General features: G+C 36.7%; 1 long non-coding RNA gene across 1 annotated transcript in view; it reads right to left on the reverse strand.

Annotated features, from left to right (window-relative positions):
* The window catches only part of LOC309652668, a 371,335-nt gene extending 353,525 nt beyond the window's left edge, over positions 1 to 17,810 (reverse strand). The window contains exon 1 of the long non-coding RNA XR_014258870.1: positions 13,658 to 17,810. This is a non-coding gene — a long non-coding RNA (uncharacterized lncRNA). The remainder of the gene's footprint in view (positions 1 to 13,657) is intronic.
* Positions 17,811 to 23,376: the final 5,566 nt, after the last annotated feature.

The raw sequence follows: 23,376 nt of genomic DNA on the forward strand, positions 1-23,376 counted from the left end.
TATTTTAGAAGGAATATATTAAAATTAAGAACCTCTTCATTAAAATAAAGGGAAAAGGTGAACCAAAGAATACGAGATGATATTCATAATACACATATCTGACAATGGACCCATATCCAGAATATACAAAGAACTCCTACTAATCAATAAGAAAAAGACATAAAATCTAAGAAAAGACTTGAACAGATTCTTCAAAAATAAGTATGTCTAGGACCAATAAACATGGGGAAAGGTGCTTAGGTTCATTATACTTAAGGAAATGCAAAGAAAACTCAAAATAAGTAATGCTGTATACCCACCAGTATGGCTATAACACAAATGGTGGAAAATACTAAGTGTTGGCGAGGATGTGGAATGATTGAAACTCTTATACATTGCTGGTGGTTATGTAAATTGGTACAAACTATTTGATGGTATCTACTAAATCTGGAAAAGTGCACACCCTATGACCCAGCAATTTCATTCCTAGGCATACATCCAACAGAAATATGTTCTTAGGAGCACCAAAAGACACGTACTAAAATGGTCAAGAGGGCGCTATTCATAATGGTTCCAAACTGGAACTATTGAATGAATTTTCAATTCACAATGAATTTCAAGAGTAGAATGGAGGGCTTCCCTGGTGGCGCAGTGGTTGGGAATCTGCCTGCCAATGCGGGGGACACGGGTTCGAGCCCTGGTCTGGGAAGATCCCACATGCCGCAGAGCAACTAGGCCCGTGAGCCACAAGTACTGAGCCTGCGCGTCTGGAGCCTGTGCTCCGCAACAAGAGAGGCCGCGATAGTGAGAGGCCCGTGCACTGCGATGAAGAGTGGCCCCCGCTTGCCGCAACTAGAGAAAGCCCTCGCACAGAAATAAGACCCAACACAGCCAAAAATAAAAATAAATAAATTAATTAATTAAAAAAAAAAGAGTAGAATGGATAAATTTTAGTGTATCTACAATGAATTACCTAACTCAGCAGTGAGAATGAATGATCTATGACTACATACTCTAACATAGATGAGTCTCACACACATTATCTGAGCAAAAGAAGCCAGGCAAAAGAGAATATAGTGTATGATTCCATTAATATGAAAGACAAAAATGGGCAAAAACATGCTAATAGAAGGCACAGTAGTGGTTACCCTTGGGTGGGAGTGGGAGGTTGTGGCTGGGAGAATGAGGGTACTTCTGGGATGCAGGTAATGTTCTGTTTCTTGATCTGGGTATTGGTTGTAGGGATAGGTTCAGTTTGTGAAAATTCAGCTAGCTATATGCTTTTGGTATTTGATTTTCTGTATTTTTAGTATGCTTCAATAGAAATCTATTTTTAAACATATTTGATAGACTGCAAGTCATATGCCATTGTTGCTTCTACTTATATTTCTTTGATTTTCATGGAGATTAAGCATTCTTTCATATGCTTATTGGCACATTCTGTTTTCTTTTTTACACTATTTATGTTTCTACTAATTTTTATAGAAGGATATTTGCCTTTTTCTCATTGATTTGTGAAAGCTCTTTTTATACTAAGAATATTCACTTTTTGTCATTTATGTTGCAAATATTTTTCCACTTGCTGTTCTCTTGGCATAGAAAAGTGTTTAATTTTTATGTACTCAAATCTATCAATCATTTTCTTTATAATTTCTTGGTTTTCATTTATGCCTAAGTAACTTAAATGTCTGTAGACCTAATTTGTTTGTCAGTACAGATACAATCACAACAATACTTCAGTTTCCTTGGTTTGTAGCTCCCACCTACTAAAGTGCAGGACCCGTCTCCACCCTGCCTTTCTACACTCCCATGTCTCCTCAGATATTTCTGGGAATTAATGTGCTCATTAGCTATATCTGTTGCCCTAAAGCTTCTGAGGGTGCTGCATCACCATGCATGTCTTCCACTGGGTACCTACTCTGCTACTGTCTCCTGATATTCTCAGGGATGCACACCCTTGAGGGGCTACTGAAGGTACATGGTCTTCAGTCCTAACTGTGCTGCAGCCTTGTTGTGGTCCAGGAATGACAAAAATGCCTTGTTCCATAAACAGCAATAGGTATTGTATTGATCATTAAGTCTATATAAATAAAAAACTAAGTCATTGTGGTTTTCAAATTCATTAGCATCAAAATGTATACCATTTTATAGCTTCTTTTTTATTGAGATGTAATTGACATACAACATTGTGTAAGTTTAAGTTGTATAAAGTGTTGATTTGATACATTTTTATATGGCAGTATGATTATCACTGTAGTGTTAGCTAACACCTCTATCCCATCACATAATTATCATTTTTGTTTTGTGATGAGAACAATTAAGGTCTAGTCTCTTAGGAACTTTGAAGTTTAGAATACAGTATTTTTTACTATAACCACTATGCTGAACATTAGATCTCCTTATTTACTTACTAGTTGAAAATTTGCAACCTTAAACAACATTTTTTCAATTCCCCCACTCCCAGCCTCTGGTAACCATTATTCTACTTTGTTTCTATGGGTTTGGCTTTTTTAGATTCTGCATATAAGTGAGTTCATAGAGTATTTGTCTTCCTCTGTCTGATTTATCTCACTTAGTATAATGCCCTCAAGGTCCACCCATGTTCTCACAAATGGCAGGATTCCTTCTTTCTCACAGCTGAATAATTTTTCATTGTATGTATACACCACATCTACTTTATCCAAGAACCACATCCCTTTAATACCCTTTGCTATTCTTACCTGCCTCTTTCCTGATCTCCTTCCTCCCCGCAGTCATGGAGCTTCCACCTCAGTACCCTGGATGCTGTTGGAGCAAACAGGTTTCTCCAGCAGTGTGCAGCACAGCTGGGGAAGCCGAGCACTCACTCACCATTTTCCCTTTTCTACATAGGAGAGGACAGCTGCCAGCTTGTTCAGCCCATGCAGTGTTTTCTTGGGAGAGGGCTAGCACTGACAAAGTTCCTCTTACTGTCTCCAATGCATCCAAATTCATATATATATCTATTTTTTTTAATGAAAAAAACTTCTTTTCTCCAACAGTGTGCTAGAGTCTTCCCTTGGGAAGGCTCGACCTCTGCCAAATCTCTGTTTTCCTGATTCCTGCCCAAGTCAGTACTCTCCATGTTTTTCCCATTTTGGCTGAGATGGATTGGAGCAAGTTCACTGGCTCCTTTGCAACCCATATTGAGGTTGGTCGGTCTATTACCAGATGCACAGATGGGCAAGACTCCTTCTTGGTCCCTTGGCATATTGTGCTGGATCCTGCAACTCCCACAGAGGCACATTTGTTTGCGCATGGATATATAGTTTGTTGCTAAAACAGGGGATATAAAGGGATGACGTCTTGCACCATCATAATGCTTATGTCACTCTCCTATAACTTTTTTTTTGCTTTTATTATTTATTTATTTATTTATTGAATTTTATTTTATTTATTTTTTTATACAGCAGGTACTTATTAGTTATCCATTTAAAACATATTAGTGTTTATATGTCAATCCCAATCTCCCAATTCATCACACCACCACCACCCCCCTGCCACCTCTTTCCCCCACCTTGGTGTCCATACATTTTTTCTCTACATCTGTGTCTCTATTTCTGCCCTACAAACAGGTTCATCTGTACTATTTTTCTAGGTTCTATATACATGCGTTAATACATGATATTTGTTTTTCTCTTTCTCACTTACTTCACTGTGTATGACAGTCTCTAGATCCATTCACGTCTCTACAAATGACCCAATTTCATTCCTTTTTATGGCTGAGTAATATTCCATTATATATATGTACCACATTTTCTTTATCCATTCGTCTGTTGATGGGCATTTAGGTTGCTTCCATGACCTGGCTATTGTAAATAGTGCTGCAATGAACATTGGGGTGCATGTGTCTTTTTGAATTATGGTTTTCTCTGGATATATGCCCAGTAGTGGGATTGCTGGGTCATATGGTAATTCTATTTTTAGATTTTTAAGGAACCTCCATACTGTTCTCCATAGTGGCTGTATCAATTTACATTCCCACCAACAGTGCAAGAGGGTTCCCTTTTCTCCACACCCTCTCCAGCATTTGTTGTTTGTAGATTTTCTGATGATGCCCATTCTAACTGGTGTGAGGTGATACCTCATGGTAGTTTTGATTTGCATTTATCTAAAAATTAGTGATGTTGAGCAGCTTTTCATGTGCTTCTTAACCATCTGTATGTCTTCTTTGGGGAAATGTCTATTTGGGTCTTCTGCCCATTTTTCAATTGGGTTGTTTGTTTTTTTAATATTGAGCTGCATGAGCTGTTTATATATTTTGGAGATTAATCCTTTGTCTGTTGATTCGTTTGCAAATATTTTCTCCCATTCTGAGGGTTGTCTTTTCATCTTGTTTGTAGTTTCCTTTGCTTTGCAAAAGCTTTTAAGTTTCATTAGGTCCTACTTGTTTATTTTTGTTTTTATTTCCATTACTCTAGGAGGAGGATCAAAAAAGATCTTGCTGTGATTTATGTCAAAGAGTGCTCTTCCTATGTTTTCCTCTAAGAATTTTATAGTGTCCAGTCTTACATTTAGGTTGTTAATCCATTTTGAGTTTATTTTTCTGTACGGTGTTTTGGAGTGTTCTAATTTCATTCTTTTACATGTAGCTGTCCAGTTTTCCCAGCACTACTTATTGAAGAGACTGTCTTTTCTCCATTGTATATCCTTGCCTCCTTTATCAACGATAAGGTGACCACATGTCTGTGGGTTTATCTCTGGGCTTTCTATCCTGTTCCATTGAAATATATTTCAGTTTTTGTGCCCGTACTATATTGTCTTGATTACTGTAGCTTTGTAGTATGCTCTGAAGTCAGGGAGTCTGATTCCTCCAGCTCCTTGTTTTCCCCTCAAGACTGCTTTGGCTATTCGGGGTCTTTTGCATCTCCATACAGATTTTTGTTCTAGTTCTGTAAAAAATGCCATTGGTTAATTTGATAGGGATTGCACTGAATCTGTAGATTGCTTTGGGTAGTAGAGTCATTTTAACAATATTGTTTCTTCCAATGCAAGAACATGGTATATCTCTCTATCTGTTTGTATCATCTTTAATTTCTTTCATCAGTGTCTTATAGTTTTCTGCATACAGGTCTTTTGTCTCCTTAGGTAGATTTATTCCTAGGTATTTTATTCTTTTTGTTGCAGTGGTAAATGCGAGTGTTTCCTTAATTTCTCTTTCAGATTTTTCATCATTAGTGTATAGGAATGCAGGAGATTTCTGTGCATTAATTTTGTATCCTGCTACTTTACCAAATTCATTGATTAGCTCTAGTAGTTTTCTGGTGGCATCTTTAGGATTCTCTATGTATAGTATCATGTCATCTGCAAACAGTGACAGTTTTACTTCTTCTTTTCCAATTTGTATTCCTTCTATTTCTTTTTCTTCTGTGATTGCCATGGCTAGGACTTCCAAAACTATGTTGAATAATAGTGGTGAGAGTGGACACCCTTGTCTTGTTCCTGATCTTAGAGGAAATGGTTTCAGTTTTTCACCATTGAGAATGATGTTTGCTGTGGGTTTGTCGTATATGGCCTTTATTATGTTGAGGTAGGTTCCCTCTATGCCCACTTTCTGGAGACTTTTTATCATAAATGGGTGTTGAATTTTGTCAAAAGCTTTTTCTGCATCTATTGAGATGATCATACGGTTTTTATTCTTCAGTTTGGTAATATGGTGTATCACGTTGATTGATCTGCGTATATTGAAGAATCCTTGCATCCCTGGGCTAAATCCCGCTTTGTCATGGTGTATGATCCTTTTAATGTGTTGTTGGATTCTGTTTGCTAGTATTTTGTTGAGGATTTTTGCATCTATATTCATCAGTGATATTGGTCTGTAATTTTCTTTTTTTGTAGTATCTTTGTCTGGTTTTGGTATCAAGGTGATGGTGGTCTCATAGAATGAGTTTGGGAGAGTTCCTTCTTTTGCAATTTTTTTGGAAGAGTGAGAAGGATGGGTGTTAGCTCTTCTCTAAATGTTTGATAGAATTCACCTGTGAAGCCATCTGGTCCAGTACTTTTGTTTGTTGGAATATTTTTAATCACACTTTCAATTTCGTTACTTGTGATTGGTCTCTTCATATTTTCCATTTCTTCCGGATTCAGTCTTGGAAGGTTATACCTTTCTAAGAATTTATCCATTTCTTCCAGGTTGTCCATTTTATTGACATAGAGTTGCTTGTAGTAGGCTCTTAGGATGCTTTGTATTTCTGTGCTGTCTGTTGTAACTTCTCCCTTTTCATTTCTAATTTTATTGATTTGAGTCCTCTCCCTCTTTTTCTTCTTGAGTCTGGCTAGTGGTTTATCAATTTTATTTATCTTCTCAAAGAACCAGCTTTTAGTTTTATTGATCTTTGCTATTGTTTTCTTTGTTTCTATTTCATTTATTTCTGCCTTGATCTTTATGATTTCTTTCCTTCTACTAACTTTGGGTTTTATTTGTTCTTCTTTCTCTAGTTCCTTTAGGTGTAAGGTTAGATTGTTTATTTGAGATTTTTCTTGTTTCTTGAGGTAGGCTTGTATTGCTATAAACTTCCCTCTTAGAACTGCTTTTGCTGCATCCTGTAGGTTTTGGATCATCGTGTTTCTGTTGTATTTTGTTTCTAGGTGTTTTTTGATTTCCTCAGTGATCTCTTGGTTATTTAGTAACATATTGTTTAGCCTTCATGTGTTTGTGTTTTTTACGTTTTTTTCCCTGTAATTGATTTCTAATCTCATAGCGTTGTGGTCAGAAAGGATGCTTCATATGATTTCAATTTTCTTAAATTTACTGAGGCTGGATTTGTGACCCAAGATGTGATCTATCCTGGAGATTGTTCCGTGTGCACTTGAGAAGAAAGTGTAATCTGCTGGTTTTGGATGGAATGTCCTATAAATGTCAATGAAATCTATCTGGTCTATTGTGTCATTTAAAGCTTGCGTTTCCTTATTAATTTTCTGTTTGGATGATCTGTCCATTGGTGTAAGTGAGGTGTTAAAGTCCCCCACTATTACTATGTTACTGTCGATTTCCTCTTTTATAGCTGTTAGCAGTTGCTTTATGCATTGACGTTCTCCTATGTTGGGTGCATATATATTTATAATTGTTATATCTTCTTCTTGGATTGATCCCTTGATCATTATGTAGTGTCCTTCCTTGTCTCTTGTAGCATTCTTTATTTTAAAGTCTATTTTATCTGATATGAGTACTGTTACTCCAGCTTTCTTTTGATTTCCATTGACATGGAATAGCTTTTTCCATCCCCTCACTTTCAGTCTGTATGCGTCCCTAGGTCTGAAGTGGGTCTCTTGTAGACAGCATATATGTGGGTCTTGTTTTTGTGTCCATTCAGCGAGCCTGTGTCTTTTGTTTGGAGCATTTACTCCATTCACGTTTAAGGTAATTATCGATATGTATGTTCTTATTACCATTTTCTTAATTGTTATGGTTTTGTTTTTGTAGGTCCTTTTCTTCTCTTGTGTTTCCCAGTTAGAGAAGTTCCTTTAGCATTTGTTGTAGAGCTGGTTTGGTGGTGCTGAATTCTCTTAACTTTTGTTTGTGTGTAAAGCTTTTGATTTCTCCATCGAATCTGAATGAGATCCTTGCCAGGTAGAGTAATCTTGTTGTAGGTTCTTCCCTTTCATCACTTTAAATGTAGCATGCCACTCCCTTCTGGCTTGTAGAGTTTCTGCTAAGAAATCATCTGTTAACATTATGGGAGTTCCCTTGTATGTTATTTGTTGTTTTTCCCTTGTTGCTTTCAATAATTTTTCTTTGCCTTTAATTTTTGTCAATCTGATTACTATGTGTCTTGGTATGTTTCTCCTTGGGTTTATCCTGTCTGGGACTCTCTGTGCTGCCTGGACATGGGTGGTTATTTCCTTTCCCATGTTAGGGAAGTTTTCGACTATAATCTCTTCAGGTATTTTCTCAGGTCCTTTCTCTCTCTCTTCTCCTTCTGGGACCTCTATAATGTGAACGTTGTTGCATTTAATGTTGTCCCAGAGGTCTCTTAGGCTGTCTTCATTTCTTTTCATTCTTTTTTCTCTATTCTGTTCTGCAGCAGTGAATTCCACCATTCTGTCTTCCAGGTCACTTATCCGTTCTTCTGCCTCAGTTATTCTGCTATTGATTACTTCTAGTGTATTTTTCATTTCAGTTATTGTATTGTTCATCTCTGTTTGTTTGTTCTTTAATTCTTCTAGGTGTTTGTTCTTTAATTCTTCTAGGTCTTTGTTAAACATTTCTTGCATCTTCTCGATCTTTGCCTCCATTCTTTTTCCGAGGTACTGGATCATCTTCACTATCATTATTCTGAATTCTTTTTCTGGAAGGCTGCCCATCTCCACTTCATTTAGTTGTTTTTCTCAGGTTTTCTCTTGTTCCTTCATCTGGTACAAAGTCCTCTGCCTTTTCATTTTGTCTATCTTTCTGTGAATGTGGTTTTCCTTCCACTGGCTGCAGAACTGTAGTTCTTCTTGCTTCTGCTGTCTGCCCTCTGGTGGATGAGGCTATCTAAGAGGCTTGTGCAAGCTTCTTGATTGGAGGGACTGGTGGTGGGTAGAGCTGACTGTTGCTCTGGTGGGCAGAGCTCAGTAAAACTTTAATCTGCTTGTCTGCTGATGGGTGGGGCTGGGTTCCCTCCCTGTTGGTTGTTTGCCCTGAGGTGAGCCAACACTGGAGCCTATCTGGGCTCTTTGGTGGGGCTAATGGCAGACTCTGGGAGGGTTCACGCCAAGGAGTACTTCCCAAAACTTCTGCTGCCAGTGTCCTTGTCCTCACAGTGAGCCACCGCCACCCCCCACCTCCGCAGGAGACCCTCCAACACTAGCAGGTAGGTCTGGTTCAGTCTCCCCTAGGGAGTCTCCTTCCCCTGGGTCCTGATGCACACACCGCTTTGTGTGTGCCCTCCAAGAGTGGAGTCTCTGTTTCCCCCAGTCCTGTCAAAGTCCTGCAATCAAATCCCTCTAGCCTTCAAAGTCTGATTCTCTAGGAATTCCTCCTCCTGTTGCTGGAACCCCAGTTTGGGAAGCCTGATGTGGGGCTCAGAACCTTCACTCCAGTGGGTGGACTTCTGTGGTATAAGTGTTCTCCAGTTTGTGAGTTGCCCACCCAGCAGTTATGGGATTTGATTTTATTGTGATTGCGCCCCTTCTACCATTTCATTGTGGCTTCTCCTTTGTCTTTGGATGTGGGGTATATTTTTTGGTGAGTTCCAGTGTCTTCCAGTCGATGATTGTTCAGCAGTTAGTTGTGATTCCAGTGCTCTCGCAAGAGGGAGTTAGCGCATGTCCTTCTACTCTGTCATCTTGAACCAATATCCTGCTTTTATTTTTTAAATTAAAATATTTGTATTTTATATTGGACTATAGTTGATCTACAATGTTGTGTTAATTTCAGGTGTACAGCAAAGTGAATCAGTTATACATATATCTAGATCTATTCTTTTTCAAATTCTTTTCCCATTTAGGTTATTACAAAATATTGAGCAGAGTTCCCTGTACTATACAGTAGGTCCTTGTTGGTTATCTATTTTGTTTATTTATTTTTTTATTAATTAATTTATTTTTGACTGTGTTGGGTCTTCGTTACTGTGTGCAGGCTTTCTCTAGTTGCGGCGAGCAGGGGCTACTCTTCGTTGTGGTGCACGGGCTTCTCATTGCGGTGGCTTCTCTTGTTGCAGAGCACGGGCTCTAGAGTGCAGGCTCAGTAGTTGTGGTGCATGGCTTAGTTGCTCTGCGGCATGTGGGATCTTCCCGGACCAGGGATCAAACCCCTGTCCCCTGCCTTGGCAGGCGGATTCTTAACCACTGCACCACCAGGGAAGTCCCTGGCTATCTATTTTAAATATAGTGGTTTGTATATGTCAATCCCAAACTCCCAATTTATCCCTCCCCCTCCACCTTTCCCCTTTGGTAACCATAAGTTTGTTTTCTATGTCTGAGTCTGTTTCTGTTTTGTAAATAAGTTCATTTGTATCATTATTTTCAGATTCCACATATAAGCAATATCATATGATATTTGTCTTTCTCTGATTTACTTCACTTAGTATGATAATCTCCAGGTCCATCCATGTTGCTGCAAATGGCATTATTTCATTGTTTTTAATGGCTGAGTAATATTCCACTGTGTGTATGTGTCACATCTTCTTTGTCCATTCATCTATTGATGGACATTTAGGTTGCTTCCGTGTCTTGGCTATTGTAAACAGCACTGCAATGAACATTGGGGTGCATGTATCCTTTTGAACCAGAACTCCAGATATATGCCCAGGAGTGGGATTGCTGGATCCTATAACTTCTTTATATAAAATGTTTTACCAAACAAATAGCTGGATGTGTTCTCTACATGACTGCTTTAGTTGCTCAACTGGTAAACATCCAGTGGGCTTACTAGTTCATAAATGTGGCTTTGGAAGTGCCAGGAGGGTAGCAACTCTTTATAAGAGATGCTTGCATTCCTGGGCAATTATATACTTAATCGCTTTGAAATTAAGCTTAGAATGTCTACAATGAGTAACTAAAATATCCATTTCTGCAGAGAAGTTTTGATAAGAATAACATGCATTTTTAAGCATTTATTTAACAAATAATTTTATTCTTAAAAATGTCTACGTGCAATCAGAGCTTTAGAAGTACTAAGAAACATAAAAATGACTGATCTGAGTACAAGAACCTTGACAAACTGCAGATGAAATACTATATATAGCTGCAGTATATGAATAAATAAAATGCATCCATATTTTATCAATTACTATAAGATCTGCTGGTTTCTTTTATCTCTGTTATGTCAGTTTTTATATTTTCATCTTTATTCAATTGTATGCTTCTGTATTTTCAGGGTTTTCTTTTTCCTGGTAAAACCAACCAGAAATTTGTCTACCTAATTAGCTTTTCTTTAATTTACTTGGCAATTTTTTGATTTATTTAGCATTCTGTTTTATTTAATTCACTCATTTCTGTTTTTATTTCATCTTAATTCTTTTCTCTTGCATAATTTGATTTCTTATTTACTTGTGATTTTCATGACTACTTGTGTCAAATCTTAGTTTAGTTCTTTATCCTATTTTTGCTTAATAATAAGGCAATTAAAGCTATATTTGACTCAGAACATTGGAACCAGCCTGTGAATTTTTTTGAGTAATGTATTTATTGTAATAATGTAACTTTTTCCCTAAATGAAAACATGTTCATTATCAAAATGCAAACACATACATGTATATACAGGAGAAAAGTGACATTTGTTCTTTTTGCATTCCTTTTCCATAATACCCTTTCCTCATCCAGGGATAAACACTGTTAATGATTTGGTACACTATATCCTTCCCAACCCATTTCTATACATTTACCAACATATGTGTTTGTGTGCATTTATATTTATATACATTAGATATGTATACACATGTATATGGCTTACACATTATAAGTATCATATTACAAATATTGTTCTGTAAGTTGATTTCCCTTTTAATATATCATAGATATGTATTAATGGCCAATTGCCCTCACATGTTGTTTTACCAGTTTACATTACCTCCAAGAGGTATGCTTTCTAATACTTTATCCAACAGCAAAGGGGAACTGTCTTTTCCAATTTTTACAAAATTGATATATAAAGAGACACATTATTATTTTATATTAATGTACACTTCTTTGATTATTAGTGAGGCTAGGGTAGTTTCATTTATTTATTAACTACTAAGACTTCTTTAAATTGCTTGCCAATATTCTTTGCTTGATTTTCTATTAGGTGGTCTTTACCTGATTTATTGGACTAGCTCTCATTATTTTCTAAGTGGTTGATAAATAATGTTTCATTTCCCATTGAACCCAAGAATTATAGAAAATTTTATGTTTCCAAGCAGTTGAATAACTATTTTGTTTGAAATGTTATTTCTTTTAAATCTTTTTTTTTTTTTTGCACTGAGGTTAGGAATATAACCTGCAAAATATCTGCTTTATGGAATTTACTGAGGTTTACTTCATGGTCTAATATATAGTCATTTAAAAATATTTACATAGACATTGATAAAGGTTTATTTTCTTTTGCATATTAGGTAGTATATATTTATTAAATTAATCATATTGCTTATGTATACAGATCCTCTACATCCTTAGGATTTTTTTTGCCTGAATATAAGAATGATCAGTTAAAATTTTCCAGTATTATTTTGTCTTGTCATTTTATTATTGTATTTTTAAACAGTTTTTGTTTCGTATTTTTTAATGTACTGTTATTTAGCACAAGTGTTTTATGACTACCATATCTTCATTTTAAATCGCATATTTATTATAAAATGACCCTTTTTGTCCTACTTAATTTTTTTTTTGGCTTCACCTGGCTTATTTTTTTGTTGTTGTTCTTTTCTTAAAGTTTTAAACATTTTATAATTTTTTTTACTATTTTATCCCAGTAGTATAAGAGTGTTTGTTTTTTAAATAAAGCACTTAACTCATAAATATTTGTTGTTATACCTGCTGGGTTTGCTCGTATTTTTGCTATGTTATTTTACGTTTTTTTCTTATGATTCCTTTGTTTATTTTTCTTTTGTTACATAAACTTGAATCTTGCTTTTATCGTTTCCAGGGATTTGGAAAACAATATATTTTATAAATTCTAAGAAATATTTTTAACATTTTAGTACTTCTAGAATTAAAATGCATCTAATAATTGATGATATGCTGTAGTTTAATTGGCAGCATTTTTTTCTTTCTTTGTGGTACATAAAAAAATGTTTCTTGGGCTTCCCTGGTGGTGCAGTGGTTGAGAATCTGCCTGCCGATGCAGGGGACATGGGTTTGAGCCCTGGTCTGGGAGGATCCCACATGCCGCGGAGCAACTGGGCCCATGAGCCACAACTACTGAGCCTGAGCGTCTGGAGCCTGTGCTCCGCAACAAGAGAGGCCGCGATAGTGAGAGGCCCGTGCACCGCGATGAAGAGTGGCCCCCACTCGCCGCAACTGGAGAAAGCCCTCACACAGAAACGAAGACCCAACACAGCCAAAAATAAAAATAATAAATAAATAATAAATTAAAAAAATTAAAAAAAAGTTTCTTACTTTAGATTAAATGAAAAACAATGCGTCATATTTTAATTTTTTTAACCTTAATTTTTTCAAAAGAGTTGGAAAATATTTCTCTGAGTCAAGAGTAAAATGCCACTTTAAACAATCCCTCTCTATTTAAAAGCAAGAAACTTTTTTAAAAGGCATTTACTTCTTTGATCCAATTATTTCCTTATCTGGAGCCTTATGCTTGTATTATGGCTATTCAAGGATTGTTTTTAAGAATGACTGTTATGAAATATAGATCAATGGAACAGGATAGAAAGCCCAGAGATAAACCCACACACATATGGTCACCTTATCTTTGATAAAGGAGGCAAGAATATACAATGGAGAAAAGTCAGCCTCTTCAATAAGTGGTGCTGGGAAAACTGGACAGCTATATGTAAAAGAATGAAATTAGGACACTCCCTAACACCATACACAAAAATAAACTCAAAATGGATTAACGACCTAAATGTAAGGCCAGACACTATCAGACCCTTAGAGGAAAACATAGGCAGAACACTCCATGACATAAATCACAGCAAGATCTTTTTTGACCCATCTCCTAGAGAAATGGAAATAAAAACAAAAATAAACAAATGGGACCTAATGAAATTTAAAAGCTTTTGCACAGCAAAGGAAACCATACAAAAGACGAAAAGACAACCCTCAGAATGGGAGAAAATATTTGCAAATGAAGCAACTGACAAAGGATTAATCTCCAAAATATACAAGCAGCTCATGCAGCTCAATATCAAAAAAACTAACAACCCAATCCAAAATTGGGCCGAAGACCTAAATAGACATTTCTCCAAAGAAGATATACAGATTGCCAACAAACACATGAAAGGATGCTCAACATCACTAATCATTAGAGAAATGTAAATCCAAACTACAATGAGGTATCACCTCACACCGGTCAGAATGGCCATCATCAAAAAATCTACAAACAACAAATGCTGGAGAGGGTGTGGAGAAAAGGGAACCCTCTTGCACTGTTGGTGTGAATGTAAATGGATACAGCCACTATGGAGAACAGTATGGAGGTTCCTTAAAGATCTAAAAATAGAACTAACATATGACCCAGCAATCCCACTACTGGGCATATACCCTGAGAAAACCATAATTCCAAAAGAGTCATGTACCACAGTGTTCATTGCAGCTCTATTTACAATAGCCAGGACATGGAAGCAACCTAAGTGTCCATCAGCAGATGAATGGATAAAGAAGATGTGGCACATATATACAATGGAATATTACTCAGCCATAAAAAGAAATGAAATTGAGTTATTTGTAGTGAGGTGGATGGACCTAGAGTCTGTCATACAGAGGGAAGTAAGTCAGAAAGAGGAAAACAAATACTGTATGCTAATATATGGAATCTAAAAAAAAAATGGTTCTAACAAACCTAGGGGCAGGACAGGAATAAAGACGCAGACATGGAGAATGGACTTGAGGACACGGGGAGGGGGAAGGGTAAGCTGGGACGAAGTGAGAGAGTGGCATGGACATATATACACTACCAAATGTAAAATAGATAGCTAGTGGAAAGCTGCCGCATAGCAAAGGAAGATCAGCTCGGTGCTTTGTGTCTACCTAGAGGGGTGGGATAGGGAGGGTGAGTGGGAGATGCAAGAGGGAAGAGATATGGGGATGTGTGTATATGTATAGCTGATTCACTTTGTTATATAGCAGAAACTAACACACCATTGTAAAGCAATTATACTCCAAAAAAATGTTAAAAAACAAAATAATAGTATGCTAAAAGTAGATTGTTGAGATATAGACATAAATTAAGCTAATAGACTTTATGGTTTTGAAGTTTGTGTATTTAGGCTACTCATATACCCTTGCATAATAAAATAGCAGCATTGTTAAAAAAAAAGAATGTCTGTTATATCTTCTAAGAATGACTGTCTTCTAAGAATGACTGTTGACGATTACATGCAGTTTCACAACCGAATCCATAAAAACAATTTACACTAATTTTTGGTTTAACAGGTTTGATGTTCCCTGTTGATCCTTTTGTAATACAATTTACCTATTCTTGAGCTCTTTATTTTCCTTATCTCTCAACTTATGGAGTTCATTTTCAAGCAAGTTTTTCAAAAGTGCATATATAAGGAATGTATTTTTTGAGGCTTTCCATATGTGAGTCGACCTTTTGTTGTCTACACATACATATATGTCAACTATGAATGATATGAAATAACTGGGTCATATTCCTTTTCCCTCCAATTTATTAGATATTTAGCTGTTGTCTTCTAGCATTTTGTATTGCAGAAAAGAACTCTAAATTCAGCTTGCTTTTTGTTCCTTTGTTGGTAATTTGTTTTTCATGCCTGAGTGTTTGTAGGATTTTCTTTATACCTAATATTTTAAAAAGAATGAGCAAGAATGATATTTCTAGGGATGTAGTGAACCCTTTAAACCTGAAGATATTGGTTACCTTTCCAACATCTACTTCTTTCTCTCCCTTTCTTAACATAATGCCATATTTCCCAGACATTTGATTTGAGTAGATTATTGATTTCAGACCTTACTTTCTTTTTTAATATAAGCATTTGATACTCTAAATTTCCATCTAAGCATTTTTTTAGCTGTATTCCACAAGTATTGATTTGTCGTGTTTTTATTTTTATTTAATTCAAAATATTTTCTAATTTCCTTTGTGATTTCCTATTTAATCCATAAGATATTTAAAAGGTTTTTTTGTTTAATTTCCCAATATTTTACCACTTCAAGTAAAATGTAGAACCTTACAACCATATGTGTCCCTTTATCTTTCCCCTGACCTTTATGCTATAGTTGTCATATGTTTTACATCTACATATATTGAAACCTCACCAGATGTTATAATTTTTGCTTTCAGGAGTCATACCTTTAAAAAAGAATTTAAGAGGAGAAACACAATCTATTATATCTTCCCAGGTATTTATCATTTTTATTGGTCTTTCTTCACTGATGAAGTTCTATTTTTTTCCTAGTATCATTTTCATTTGGCCTCAGGAACTGCCTTTAGTATTTATTGTAGAACAAGTCTGCTGGGGATGTATTCTTTTAGTTTCCCTTCATGTAAGAATGTATTTCTTTAGCATTCATTCTTGAATGATATTTCTGGACATAGAATTTTGTGTTGTTGCTTCTTTTCTTTTAGCACTTTAAAAATGTTCCATTGTCTTACCTCTAAGTTGTCTGATAAGAAATCTGCATTCCTTTTAATGAATCGTTGTTTCCTTGTACGTCATATGTTGTTTTCCTTTAGCTGCTTTCAAGGTTTTTTCTCCATCTTTGGTTGCAGAAGTTTGATTATGATGTGTCTGGGTGTTGTGCTCTTTGGTTTATTCTGTTTGGCATTCATAGAGCTTCCTGAATTTGTAAAATTATTTGTACAATTATGAAATTGTAAAAACCAGGTTTGGGAAGTTTTTCACCATTATTTCTTAGAATATGTATTTCTTTGAATATATATTTTTTTCATTAACCTCCTTTACCTCTCCTTCTGTTACTCCAATGATACAGCTGTTAGATCTTTAGGTATTGTTCCATAGTCTCTGAGCCTCTCTTGATTTTAAAAAACATCTTTCTCTCTGTTCTTTATATTGGATAATATTTATTGTCTATCTTCAAATTCACTGACTATTTCGTCTATCATCTCCATTTTGCTGTTTGGTCTATCCAGGAATTTTTAAAGTTCAGATATTTTATTTTCAGCTTTAAAATTTAAATTTGATTTTTTTGTGGTTTCTATTTTTCTGCTGAGAACTTTCATCTTTCCATTCATATCAAATATGTTTATCTTTATTTCACTGAGTATAGCTATAATCGCTGCTTTAAGTCTTTAATATTTCCATTATCTGGATCATTGCAAAGTTGGCATCTGTTGAGAATGGATGACATTTAAAACATTCTCTGTATGTTGTGTAATTTTCTACTTTATCTGGACATTTTGAACCTTTTGTTGTGCAGCCTCTGGATCCTGTTATAATTCTCTGGAGAAATTTGATTTATTTTGTCTAGCAAGTAATTAACCCAGTTAGATTCAGACCGCAAGTTTTACCTCACTGCAAAAGCAGGGGATGATTCTACTCTCATTCTGGTTTATTAAGCCTTTGCTATGCTTCTTTTGGTCTGTCCCTCATATGTGCCACTCAGGGTTAGGTTGAGACTTGCCAGTAGATTGACTTGTACTTCAATTCTCAAAGCTTTTAATCTGCTTCTTTGTGTCTCTACTGTGCGTGTACAACTCAAGGGTGATGATGAGCCCAGGACTTCTGTGGATTCATGCAGAGAATTAGGGGTTCCTTTTCTCCAGTTCTCTTCTCTTTGGAATTCCTCCCACACTTTCTGAATCTCAGGGTTCTCTTTCTTGGTTTCTCTGGCCAGAAAATTGAGGTTTATCTCAGAGTTTTAGTCATCCATATGCTGCCACTGCAATGCAGATCTGTAACTGGGACCCACCCTCAGGGCAAAGGTGCCAGAAAAAAGAGATCAAAGGAGATTTTTTCCCCACACTTTTTGGACCACAGGACCCCTTTCTCTTGATTCCTCTGGCCAGAAAGATGGATTTTCTACCTGAGTTTTAGTTTTCATATTGGTGCCTCTTCACAGCCCCACAACTGGAGACTGCCTTGAGAGCAATACTGTAAAAATAAAGAAAGAGAAAAGAACAGAAAATCTCACCTCTCTATGAATCACTTCTCCAAGTTTTGACTCCTTTTTAAAAATTCCTCCTGCTTTTGTTTACTTTTAAGTCCTCAGTATTTTGTCCAGTATTTTTAGTTACAATCAGTAGGAAATGTTTTAGTGGACTTACTCTATCTTGGCTGGAACCAGAAGCACCCTCATTGTGGTATTAATTTACATTTCCCAGATAATAGGAAAGTTGAGTATCTTTTCTTCTCCTCCTTTTTTTGTTATTCAATAATGAAGTATTTTTTAGTATTTTGCCTAATTTTCTATTATGTTGTCTTTTTCTTATTGATTAGTAAGAGTTCTTTATGTATTAAAAATATGAGTCCGTTTTGGGTTCATGTATCATGAATATCTTCTCCCACTATGTAGGCTGACTTCTACTCTGTTCATGGTCTCTTTTGATAAATAGAATGTCTTAATTTTGATATAATACTATGTGTCTTTTTTTCATGGCAAGTGCTTTTTATGTCCTGTTTAAGAAATCATTGCCAGTTCGAAGATGTTCTCCTATGTTTTCCTCTGGAAAGGCTTATTGTTTTACCTTTCACATTTAGATATACTGTGTGTCTGGATTGTTTAAAAATAAAGAATGTTGTAAGAGTTAAATACACTTTTTTCCATATGGCTATCTAATTTATCCAGTAAATTAGTTAAAAAGACCATCCTTTCCTCATTGAACTGCAATGTGGAATGATAGATATTATTTAGTTAGTACTTTTACTTGGAGATAATTTTGTCTAATATAAGCAGACTGTGGGAAAATGTCATTTCTATTGAAGATTTTTTAGTAGAGGTGGGTAACTGAATATGAAAAAACTTATCACTCTTCTTAAACGGAATAGAATTTGAAAAGCTTATAATATTTGTTAACCCAGTCTTACAGTTCTGTGGGAAGGTATAGCATAATTTTGATAGCTGTTTCTAAAGGTCTTTAAAGGCTTAAATAAACTATTTCTACTCCAACCATATATCTTTATTTCAAATATTTTATCCTATTTCCAGACCATATGCCACATGCATCCCTGTGAATTTGGTGCATAAACAGAACATTTATGTGGATAAGAGGTGAGAAAGGAAATGAGAAAATAAATAGGCTATACACGTGTATGCCTGGGGGTCTGAAAAGTCAGATTTATTACCTGGAGTGGAAGCTCTGAGGGATTTATTCCCATGTTCTGAATCATAAACTGGCCAGTGAATGGAGTCATTAAGGATGGGAAATATATTTGTGACAAATCACCAGCACTTGGCCTTCCTGCTAGTGATAAGGTCCATTCAGGAAGCAGAACCTGCTTGGATGAATCCTTGGAGCAGTGGCAACAGAAATCAGCAATGCTCATCACTATCATAAATGTTTGACTTAAGAATTGCTGGGTTCTTGGGCCCAAAAGCAGTACATTGAAGTGAAATTGCAGCTTAGACAAGTGTGGTAGATGCAATTATACAGTGCTTGGGTTTGAACTGCTTCTGCCCAAAGTTGATTTATTTAGTGTTGATGCCATATTTGGATTTTCTCACATTTTCAGTTTTGTTCAAACAGGCTTGGCATTTAATTTGGAGAGTACTTAGTAACTCCCTGGGTCCTATTTATTGCCACTTAAAAATTATAATCTAGATAATTTTCACTCAGAAAGAGATGTTTTTGATCTGAGAGGAAAAAATAGCAAAATTGGTAATCTGGAGTAGGGGATTTGCTTACATAATTCCTAGCCTGGTGGCTTTAACTTTAATTTTGCTCATGGTAAACTGGGTCTCCTGAAACTCATTTTGTTATGTGGGTTAGAAAATTTTGATATTTAATGCCAAACTTATTGCAATAATTATATCATATATTATCATTTTACTGTCTCATTTTATTTGAGACAGATAGAATGATATCCCAGAATTGGACTTTACTTTTTCCAATATGCCTTGTCTAAGATCTGGCTACTGTATGTTCATTTTTCTGTTTCACCTCCACTCCATAAGTGTAAGAGACCCTATAGCAAATAATCACTAATTGGGAATTAATTGGTGAGGTCAATCTGAATTAATGAAACATCTAAATTACACAATTAAAAAATATGTAGTTACTTTCTTTGGTAAGCAGTCTAGGTCAATTGAACTTCTGACTCTGAGAGTAAAGGAAATCTGGAATGCGTGGCAGAAGAATGAGTTGATGAATCTCAATTACAGCCTTGGGCCTAGTGGCACTATCAAAGACCTTAGCTCATTCCACTAACCCTTCTGTCTTAAGTTTTTTATTAGAGACTGCAGCTGGCCACCACCTTGACTATTTCGTGACAGAGTGCACCTTGTTTGGGCAGAAGCACATCTGGGCGGTGCAAGGGGTGTACTGTAGCACATACTGCTTTGTGCCTTGTGTCACATCTCCTTGGCTCACTTGACTTTGGCTGTGGTGGACATTTCCCATGCATGCTGCCAACTTCCCGTCTCAACCACCCCCGAGACTTTCAGTTGTTCTGCTTTCTCTGAAGCTTCAGGAGGTTGCTTATTCCATCCAGAGGTTCAGTGGCGTTAACTCCCCTGATAGAGTTAACCAATGTGGATGGGAGTTGGTAGATAAATACTTCAGCCTCTGTCCTTCAGAATGATAATTATAATACACTATTCTATATGGTTTTGGAGAGGATCCCCAATAGTATTGAGCCTCAGATGTCCGCAGAGATAACCAGCTCAATAAAATACCCTTTATTGGCTTTTCCTCTTTCTTACATCTCACTCTTCCTACTCCCACATTCCTGCTTCTAGGAATCACTCCTAAATAAACTGCCTTCTAATCCTTGTTTCAGGCTCCACTTGTTTCAATTTACCAATGAATCATGAATATTTTCTTATGTCGTTAGCCTGAAAAATTTAAAAAATATCTACTGACTGACTGTTTATTGGTTTAATGAATGGCCAATGGTCATAAAAAATGCTTAACTTAACTTTTTTTCAGAGAATTTCTTCATAATAGTGAAAATATAAAACTTCAGCCAACTTTAAGTGGAATTATTAAAAACCACACATTACTGGGGCTCAAATGAATGAAATTTTTTTAGAAACAGTATTTTCAGTGTCAAAAGGCAAATAAGCTGATTTTCTACACCTGAGGGCATGAATTTTTTCTGGTTATTTATTATTCATCTGTAATTTTTTGGCTTTCAAAGATTCAGCTGATTCTCAGGCTCTATTTTATTCTAGGCCCTTATAAATGTTTTCCCCACTGTTTGAGGGGACAGGTTATTACTCCTGTATTATTCTCTGTGGGAACAAAGTTTCCTGCAGTCTACTGAGAATTACTATTTAGTTGATGGTATTTTCACTTCTGCCTGGGTCTTGCTTCATAGTGCCAAGCTGAAAATTACCCCTCAGCTTGAAGTCATCTGTTTAAGAATTTGATATTCCCAGAAAAATTGTCCCTATACCACTCTTTCCCTCCTCCTTTCATCCTAGGTCCCCTTTCTGCATTTCCACTTTAGAGATTAGAGTCTGTCAGTTTCAACAAACTTTGGTGTTCAAACTTTATAGCACAAGGCAGTGTTCTTTTGATTACATGTTCCAGGTCCTTTCTCCTCTCCATAAATCTAGGATTTTACACTCCCTCTCCAGCACGCCCTTTTACATAGATTTCAGTCTTTGTTCAGTGAGATTTATTCCAAATTTGTGTGCTTCATATAGACGTTCTTCAACATATATGAATGTCAGGTGGAATTCTAAATGTAAGAAAATAGCTTCAGTAACTATGTAAGTTAGAGACTAGTCAGGAAAAAGAAATTAGAGCAGATAGTTTAATGAAAGGAATTGAATAGTGGGGATGAAATTACAAAGGTGCTAAAAGAGCCCAAAGAGCAAATTGGCGAAGCATCCCCAGCGCTGAAGGGACAATGGAAAAGATAGTGTTAGCGGAGCTCAGGAGCCAGGGTCACCCTGGGGGGCTGGGATCATGGCAGGGGCTGGCCAGCAACAGCTGGGGCCATGATAAGACACAGCCACTGCTGGATATGCCACTCATATTCTGCTTTCAGAATATGAGAGAGAGAGAGAGAGAGAGAATGAATGAGCAAGGGAAAAATACATTGCTTTCTCTCTCTCCAGTCTTTTGCCAGGGCCTCCCACTGGTTGAATCTAACCAGAAGCCTGGGAAATGTAATTTGCACGGTTCAAACCACCATGATACAGAGCAGAGCAAGGGAAAAGTGGGGAGTGGATTGAAAAAAAATACACAGTAATGGTAATGACTTTGCTGAGGCTACGCCAGCCATAGATGTTGTTACCAAAAGGGTAACAAGTGTTGTTCACTGTGGATGCGACAGGAAATAAAATGAACAACCCCTGCACTTACAAAGATTGTAGTCTAACAGGAGAGTCAGGTTACTAAGATCTGTAATAAATTGCGTTTTCTGTAAATATATAATTTATATTATATATTACATCATTAGTATACATTATATTGTTATATAAATATAATAATATAAAACATAAAATATATGTTATTGTATATTTCTTATAAATAACGTAGTGTGAGAAGGTTTAGCTGGGAGGCATAATCTCCTGTGGCAGTCAGGGAAGGCTTTCTGGAGGAAGTAGCAGATAAGGATAAGAGTTAGAAACAGAAAGTGAAGGGTGCAAGAGAAGGAGGAAATGAATCAGACCGAGGTACAGGGTGTACACTGTGGCTTGGAGGGGGAAGAGAAGAAAGGCTGTGACAGAACAATGGCGATGGGGGGGAGCAAGGGATGTTGCTGGAAGTGGAGCTGGGGAGGAAGGCTGGACCAGGTCACAAAGGCCTTTGAAGGTCACGTTGAGGATTTTAGTCCTTATCCTAAAGGCCATCGGAGGTTACTGAGGGACTTAATTAGGATTGTTATTTAATTAGATAACAATCAGATTTATGGTTTAGAAAGGTCGTTCCAGACTGGTGGTGGGGACGGCAGATAGGATGCTGTGCTGTAGCTCAGGCGAAAGAGGATGTTGCTCTGGACCAGTGTAGCGAACGCAGATGGGGGAAAGCTCTAGAGATATTTGGAAGGCTGAAACAACAGTGCTTTGATTGGCAACTGATCGGCTACATGGATGAAAGCGAGAGGAGAGAAGGATTACATTTGGACCTCTGGATGGAGAGCAGTGCCAGTAGGGCACTTAGTTGGTCCAGGGGCTTGCTGTCAGGAAGCCTGCCCACCTATATCTGGAAGGCTGAATCATGGCCTGTGTTTCTCGTTGCTCCCTTGGAAGTAGGATCCTATGAAAGGTCTCAGAGGATTTTAAATTGGGGGGGGGAGGGGCGGTGCTCAGCTCTCAGGACTGTTTGCCGATTTCATCTGTGATTTCCTGTGGAGCCCAGCCATTCTAATAGTGTTGCTTCTGTGAACTGTTCCCAACAACTGGAGAAAACAGCTTATTGTAAAGACAAACAAATAAAAAGTGGCTTTCACTTTGTGATTATTGTTAAAAGATAAATATATTTGCAGGAGGAGCCATCATTTGTAACCCTATCCCGAATCCTGTTCAAAACCGTGTCGTTGTCCTGTAGCCTGAATTATTTTTTTAGCAGGCACCTTTCTATAGCTTGAATTTTTGCTGTAAAGACTGAAGAAAACATTTAGCAAATAGAAGTCACTGCGCTCTGCAGCAAAACCCTTCATCATGCTTTGCATCTCTCCCCAGACTCAGAGGCACTGAGAGAGATAG

The sequence above is a fragment of the Balaenoptera physalus genome (genome assembly GCF_965194825.1).
Source record: "Balaenoptera physalus genome assembly, chromosome: X".
NCBI classification, from domain to species: domain Eukaryota; kingdom Metazoa; phylum Chordata; class Mammalia; order Artiodactyla; family Balaenopteridae; genus Balaenoptera; species Balaenoptera physalus.